The sequence below is a fragment of the Canis lupus genome, chromosome X (assembly GCF_011100685.1).
Source record: "Canis lupus familiaris isolate Mischka breed German Shepherd chromosome X, alternate assembly UU_Cfam_GSD_1.0, whole genome shotgun sequence".
Lineage (NCBI taxonomy): Eukaryota > Metazoa > Chordata > Mammalia > Carnivora > Canidae > Canis > Canis lupus.
The window spans coordinates 98,772,654-98,781,264 of NC_049260.1; the positions used below are offsets into that span (position 1 = coordinate 98,772,654).

General features: G+C 39.3%; 1 pseudogene; it reads left to right on the plus strand.

The window, feature by feature from the left end:
- The first annotated feature begins 5,113 nt into the window (after positions 1-5,113).
- On the plus strand, positions 5,114-5,913 carry LOC100687297 (annotated as a pseudogene).
- Positions 5,914-8,611: the final 2,698 nt, after the last annotated feature.

Here is an 8,611-nt window from a genome sequence, read left to right on the forward strand (position 1 = left end):
GTTGCTACAAGGATGTTATTTCCTAAATCCTCATTTTTCCCCTTTAAAATTTTAGGGAAATGCTGCTGATACCAGTTTGCATTTAAACAGTCTCTTTCCCAATGAGGATATAAGATGAAAATACAGTGATTTAAATCCTCAAGTTTTTAACATTACCGAGGACTATACAGGAGAATACTTTAAAACACAGTAGTCTCCCCCAACTCATCCACAGGGGATATGTTCCAAGACCCCAGTGGCTGCCTGAAACTAAGGATAGTACCAAGCCCTATATATACTTTTTCTTATACATACGTATTCATGATAAAGTTTGATTTATAAAGTGGGCACAATATGGCATTAACAACAGTAACTAAAAAAATAGAATTATAATGAAAGTTATGTGAATATGGTATCTCTCTCTCAAAATATCTTAGTGTACTATACTCACCCTTCTTTGATGATGTAAGATGATAAAATGACTGCGTGATGAGACAGAATGAGGTGAATAATATAGGCATTATGAATCCACCTTAGACTACTATCGACTTTCTGGCACAATGTCAGGAGGAGGATAATCTGCTTCCGAACTGTGGTGGACCATGGGTAACTGAAGACTTGAATAAAGGAGGACTATATATAGTAACGGATGTGAAACACATCTTGACTTGTATCTATTACTGATAAGAATCTACCAGGGATCCCTGGGTGGCACAGCGGTTTGGCGCCTGCCTTTGGCCCAGGGCGCGATCCCGGAGACCCGGGATCGAGTCCCACGTCGGGCTCCTGGTGCATGGAGCCTGCTTCTCCCTCTGCCTGTGTCTCTGCCTCTGTGTGTGTGTGACTATCATAAATAAATTTTTTTAATTTTTATTTATTTATGATAGTTACAGAGAGAGAGAGAGAGGCAGAGACACAGGCAGAGAGAGGGAGAAGCAGGCTCCATGCACCAGGAGCCCGACGTGGGACTCGATCCCGGGTCTCCGGGATCGCGCCCTGGGCCAAAGGCAGGCGCCAAACCGCTGTGCCACCCAGGGATCCCTAAATTTTTTTCAAAAAAAACCTACCATATAACTAACTCTTTGGAACTATTTACTTGGGCTATACAGCTTTTTATTTAAGTTTGGTCTGGATTTCCACGTGAATATTATTATTTCAAACCTCCAAGTAAGAGTCCTTCCATCAGGTGCTTCTAATCTTACTCTACAACTGTGGAGTCCTTAGTAATCATCATGTCTAGAGTTTCTATGCCTTCTTTAGACATTTTTGAACAAAAGTGTAGATATGATGTAAAACCTGTGCTTTCAGGGATGTGTGGGTGGCTCAGAGGTTAAGCATCTGCCTTTGGCTCAGGACGTGACCCTGAGATTGGGGATCAAGTCCCGCTTTAGGTTCCCTGCCAGGAGCCTATTTCTCCCTCTGCCTATGTCTCTACCTCTCTCTCTGTGTCTCTCATGAATAAATAAATAAAATCTTAAAAAAAAAAACTATGCATTCATCCACCTCCAAAATTACATTATTTCCTTACATAGACAGGGACTTTTGTATGTTTTCTTGCTTCTATACTATGACCTTCTCTGATGCTTTTAATCTGTCTTCTTCCCCTTTTGTATGCAAAATTTCCATTTAGCAAAGTCTCTAATGTTCCAATTCAATATCTATGTATTGGTCATGTACTTAGTATCTGGACTACTATTAGATGACAAAGAAAAGGGTCATCCTTAAGGGACCTACACAAAAAAAAGAAAAAGATGTCCTAAATACATGCTATTGGTTGATCCTAAAAAGGTTTCCCTAGAAGTGTAAGAAATACCAGTAAGATAATATAGATCAATGCAAACATGGCCTATAGTATGTGCTCAATAAATTTTTGCTATTATTCCTTCAAAGTGTAATTAATTACATATTCTCTACTGTATTTACTGTTTTCTACTACTTGTATTTTATTTTTCTTATTTTTGTTTGATTACTGTTTTATTTAATTACTTATTTTGTTTGATTACTGTTTGTTTTAATCACCCTTTAAGCTTTTTAGGATCAGAGCTCCCAAATGAATGCACTCCAGGGCAACTCTACAGAACACTACATATAGTGATTTTCCCATACCACGTTCTCAATAAACACTACTGTGGGTTATTATGAAGGAATTTTTAATATTTCTCTGCCTATGGTATAATTATATTCTGATTCTCTTCCAGTATTTCCAGTTCCTTCAATAAAACTTTTGTGTCTTTCTTTTTCTTTTTTTTTCCGACCTGTGTGTTGTCAGAATCAGCAGAGTAAGTGACCATATATATATGTGAAATAGTTGAGAGTCTCAGAAAGGTCTCTCTCTCTCTCATATACTAGCCCTCTTATTTCCCTAACATCTTTTAGTCCACATAGCAATGTCATGCCCATTATCTCAATTGATTACTGCAACATAGATCCTCCTTTGACAAATAGGAAAATTGAGTTTCAGACACTCAAATGACTTGCCCAAGGTCATTCAGTTAACAAATGTTGGGTCTCAGACCAGTTAAGAAATGTTGGGTCTAAGACTAAAGCTTCAAACCTGACGTGGTTTTCATTTGTAATTTTTAAAAATACATGTATTATTTGGGGCATGTGTAATTTTGTAATTTTTAAAAATACATGTATTATTTGGGGCATGTGGTGGCTAAGTCGGTTGAGCATTGGACTCTTGGTTTTGGCTCAGATCATGATTTCATGGTTGTGGGATTGAGCCCCACCTCAGGCTCTGTGCTTAGTGTGGTCTGCTTCAGATTATTTCTCCCTCTCCCTCTTCCCTTCCCTGTTCTCACTCTTTCTCTCAAATAAATAAAAATCTTTTTTAAAAAAGGTTTGAGTCTTTATAAAATTTCCATCTAACTCAGATGCTACATCCTTGGTTCATATTAGAAATACTAAACATGGGCTAGGACCTTGAGCACAAATGTGTTATGAATTTGTACATAAAGGTACTGCACCCTGGCCCTACTGCACACTTTCTGTGAATGAAAAGACACAGGCAGCCAGACTGCTACATTGAGCCCTCATCCTTGATGACTGAGAAGGGCTTTTCTTTTTCTTATCTATATTTTCCTTCAGGCTATGATATCATTCCCCCACCCCCTCCAAAGTCCATTCTTTCTTTCCTCAGGCTGATCTCATTTGGTCAACTGCATTAAATTTCTCATTTCTTCTCCAAAGAGAAAAAAGAAAAAGTCAAGAAGGAGAACAGAAAGGAGGAAATCACTAGATCTCAAGAATTATGATTTTGATACTCTATTTTTCATTTCAAACTCAGAAAGGCTGATAGAAAAGCCTTAACTTTTTTATTATTAAGGATACAACACAGCAAAAAAAAAAGTAACCCCAAGAAATATTTAATTTATTTTTTAAAGATTTATTTATTTATTCATCAGAGACACATAGAGAGGCAGAGACATAGGCAGAAGGAGAAGCAGGCTCCCTGAAGGGAGCCCGATGTGGGACTCAATCCCAGATCCCAGAACTCGATCCTAGATCCTGGGATTATGCCCTGAGCCGAAAGTAGACGATCAACTGCTGAACCACCCAGGCATCCCAAGAAATATTTAATTTAGATAAAATTCACACCAGGTTAATTTGAGTCCTGGGAAAATCAAAAGATTTTATTTCCTTAGCTGGATTGTAGTTCTCTCTGGAACATTAGAATAATTCTCATTAATGTTGATAGTCCCACTCTTTTAAATTTTTTTTATTGGAGTTCAATTTGCCAATATTTAGCATAACATCCAGTGCTCATCCTGCCAAGTGCCCCCCTTAGTGCCCATCTTTCAATCTACAGAAGAGAGGAATATTGTCCAGTTACCTCTTTTACAGAGACTTGTGAAATTGGTCAGTAGCTCTCTTGGTTGTCCCTACGCAAGCCACATGCAACTAAAACTATTTTGTTTTCTTTTATAGAGCTTAAAAACAACCAGGACTTTGAAAATAACCAAATGAAATACTTCATAGTAGATTTTCTCTGGAAGCAAAATATCAGTAAAGACAGCAAGGTAGAAGCCTCCTGGACACTGCATATTAGTATAGTTCAAAGCTATCTAAAAAAGAGTTTCTAGATGGAATGAGATTCTTTCAGCAGGTAGGATAGAATTTGAAAATGCTTGTGGTGAGGAAGGGAAGGGTGAATAGGTGGTAATTGGAGAAAATAATTTGTACTGTTCTGATTGCCAAGTGGAAGGTTTTATTTTAGTATAGCATATCTAAGGAAGCCTTTATGATCATAATAGGACCTTAAAATACCTTGTGTAAAAATTGTGTCTTTGCTTTGAAGCACCTATTTTAATTTAACTGATTCAAAAATTAGCCATAGCTCTTTAGAAATTATGTTGGTAAGAAAAGCAGGTCCCTGGACTTGCATTTGAAAATAATTCATTGAACAGATTTCTAAGGATTCCACTGCACAGCCAGAGCTGTAAAATAATATCAGTAGCAGTTTATAGGAAAATGGAATGGGCCATGAAACTTAGAACTTGTAACATCTAGGGTGACAATAAACAAGGTGAGGTGAAACTGCCCTATATATCTTAGAATTACAGAAAAACTCCACCTTAATTTCTTTGGTATGAAAATAAAAGGGACAAATGAGAAAATATATATACTATCTACCTATGGTCAGATTTCTTGTCAGAATCTTGACTTTTTTTCCATTGTCTTTCTAAAATGTCCTGTGATCCATTTTCCCATCATTTTGTCTATCCAAATAGCAACTAACTCAGACTTCAATAGTTGTATTTAACATGTTTGAAAAGCTCCTTTTACTTATTATTAAGAATTCTGATGGCAAAATGGAAGCCAGCCATGCACTGGATAAAAGTACACTGGATTATAAATCAGGAGACAATTTTTGTCCATATTCTTCCTTGAGCAAGTGTCTCAATCTCTCTCTCTATCTATCTATCTCTATCTCTATCTCTATCTCTCTGCCTCAATTTCACCTTTTGTAAAATAAAGTGAATCAATTATATGTTCTTCAAGGTCCCTTCCAGATATAAAGTTCTATGATCTTATGGCCCTGTTAAAAAAATAAACAGCAAAAAGCAAGCTGTAGTTAAAGCAATAGCCAGGAAAAGTAACACATCCTCTTAAAGGTAAAACAAAGCTTCCTCACTACCCTCCAAATCCTGCTACAGCCATTGCAGCCATAGCCACAACCATGATGCTGAAACTACAGAAGCAGAATCAGCAGCAGCCACCACCACCACAACAGCCCTTGCTGCCAGAGCAGAAAGAGACTGGAGATGAGGAGAATTGGGAGTCCCATCCGACCACCCAGCTAGCTGGGCCCTCCCCCCATGGCCAATGGAAAGCCTGGTAACCCCAAGTCAGCCCCAAACTGAAATCCACCCACATTTCCACCATCAGTAAAATGAATAAATAAGTTGTGTGTGCATGCAATGGGATGCTATACTGCAATGAAAATGAATGAATGAACTGCTACAGGCAACCTGGATGAATCTCACAAACACAATATTGAGTGAAAGGAGCCAGACAGAAAAGAATGCAGACTCTCTTCACAGAAGTCCTCCGGGATCAAAGGTATCAATGAGTTCATAACTTCTGAGTCTCCTACCTCCTCCCAGGGGCAGAGCCCCAATTAGGAGAGGCCTGGGCCCTAGGTGTGGCCCATATAGTTGTGGGCTGGTGGGAGGCCAATACTAAACCTCCTTTTCCTGGACTGACCATGGGGGTCCTTCCAGGGGAAGCTTTCACAAAAAGCAGAGAAATCCTCGAAGGCTCAAAAGTTGGTCTTCTATCAAAAATACCTGCCCGCCCAAGAATGGACCCCAAGTTATGGAAGACAAGTCCAACCGCTTTGTCTACCAACACTTTGCCAAAAAGGGCCACTGTTGATATGAGGACCTCTGTGCCTTCTACCACCCAGACGTCAATGGACCTCCTCTGTGAGACTGTGCCTTCCCATCCTGGCTGGAAGAAGCCCTTTGACCTAGTGGCCATATATTTCCCTATGGCTTTGTAACGGCTACTGTGAAGCTGTTCCATCCACCACCCTCAGCCAGTGACACCAACCCCCATATGCCACCTTCCCCATTTGGGGTCCAGAGTTGTTTCATCACTGGTGCCCAGTGTGTGGGCTTTCTTCTGATCCAGCCTCGAGACTCACCTTCATGACCCCATCTTTGCTTCCTTCAACTGCCTCCTGGATCCTCTTCCCCTTTGCCAACTGACTGCTGAACAAGAAATCTCTTTGGTGCTGTTTCTTGTACATCTGTCCACCCTGGTACTGTCCTCAATTCCTGAGACTCCTGGAGCAGTTTCCTATCATTCCCTTCTTCTAGCTGCTTCTTTTAAGTCCTTTTTATTTGACAAACCCTAGCCCCAAAGTTGCCAGTTGCTCTGTGAAACTCACCAGTTGACCTGGGATCAAGTACAGATGACTGGTGCAGTTACTCCCTGAAAGGCCACTCTCCCTACTTTTGGATTTTGTATATCTTATGTCAATAGCATGATCCCCACAACTCTTGTCTGTGATCACTATGCTTTGTGAAACTGTGCATCCCCTCGTACATAGCTTCTCAATGACTGTGGCATCATTGTGACTTCTCAACACTAGAGTAAGTTTTCTGCCAAAATGAGTGAGGTTCTTAGTGCCTTCTAGACTTTCCACACTTTCCAACATGAGAAAATTGTGAAACTTTCTGCAAGACTGCCTCCCTGATCTCCCCAGTCTCCTGGTGTCTGTTTTTCTGGGTTTGACACAAGCCCATGAGATGTCCTTTAAAGCCTCTGACTGGTCTATCTCCTCTCCAGCCCACTTTAGTTAGAGTACATCATTGTGAGGCCACCAGCCCTTTCATCTGAATTCTATGGATCTCCACTGGCCTACCTTTGGGTGGAACTTGGATGGTACTGTCGCCCTCATCTAGCCTTCTTCCCTATATCCCTGGAACTGGTTGTTTTCTGTGAAAACACCAGTGAACAGGCTCAGTTTTGAACTGGCCCTGAGGAAATGGCTAAGGGGTTGTGTGGGCAAGAGGGAAGGATGAGAGCCATTGGAGAACTGAGAATGATTTTTTTCTTTTTAACATTTTTTATATTAGTAATAAATGCAGTGGAAACCAAAAAATAAAAGTAAAGCAAAAACCAAAACATACATTGATAAGAAACCACAATAAAATGACTTGCTATGGAAAAATAATCTCATCCAAAGGAATAGAATAGTAATTCTACACTATTCATATTTTAAAAAGTAACCCTCTGCTGTTCCATGCACTAAGAGTCACTACAGATTGCTGTATTGTGGCCAGTTGATAACTGGTAATCACAATTAGTGGAAAGAAATTCAGCAATTCAGTGAAGCAAGATGATTAGAAAGTCATACTCACACAGAAGAGGATGCACTTAAGTAGAAGACATAGCTGGCTATGTAAGGATTTCTGCCTTACTGGGGCTTTGTGTTTGCTTTGCCTGGCACTATGTTCTTGAACAGAAAAGACTTTTAAGGCAAATGTTCTTAAAATATGTACTCACTGCAGGCACTAATGGCCTCAGTCAGGGTAGATACTCTTATTGAATCAAATAGGATTTAAAGACAGCAATCTAGAAAAAAGCATGGACTTGTCCTTTGTTCTTTCATTAACCGTAAATATTAAATAGTTATTTTTGTCTTCAGCTATCAAACAACAAAGTCATCTAGCATCTGCAACCATTGGAAGATTACATATGAACTCTGTGTTGAAAGAAGAGTTTACATGTTGGTTGTCATGATATCACATTTGGGCCCCAAGTTCTTTGAGTCTAGAGGGAATGTCTTACTTTTTTTTGTATCATCCCACAGTCTCTTACAGAATATATAGTATAATCTCATAAACTGTAGGCACCAAAGCTCTTATGTTAATAAAGAAGTTCTTGCATTTTCAGGATTAAAAGTTAGTAAAAAAAATTGTCTATTATATACTGTGCTTGGTTTTAGTGGATACATAAGTACTATTTGTAATTAATAGGTTGGGTGTCCAAAGACACTGACATACCTAAGAACCTTAGGAAGATTTCTTAACTACTTTAAACATACTCAAATCTAGTTAACATGGTTAATTACTTAGAAAATATTTTTATATGCATGTAGTATAAAAGGTAATCTATGAAACCTATATGTAAGTTATTAATTGCATGATAGAAGTGTTTGAATTTCTGAGGTTTTATAAATACATGGCACCAAATCTTCCATGTTACGTGACTGTTGATTATGGTTTGCAGAGGCAGTGTCACGTGCACAGTGTTAGGACCCCCCCAACTCATCACATAAGAATGAGCATTGGACTTGGAACACCTCCTTATCTAGAGATAATTTGCGCAGGGTGCCTGGGTAGCTCAGTCGTTTAAGGGTCTGGCTCCCGATTTTGACTCAGGTCATGATCTCAGGGTCAAGAGATTGAGCCCCATGGTGGGCTATGTGCTCAGTGTGGAGTCTGCTTGAGATTCTCTCTCTCCTTCCTTTGCCCCTCCTCCAAGTCACACTCTCCCTGTTGCCCAAAATAAATAAATAAAAATATTTTAAAAAAGGAGAGATACAGGGTTCACAGCCTCTCCTGGGCTTTTCACCTTATATAAGAATAGCCTTTCCTATTGAAGAATCAATGATTAT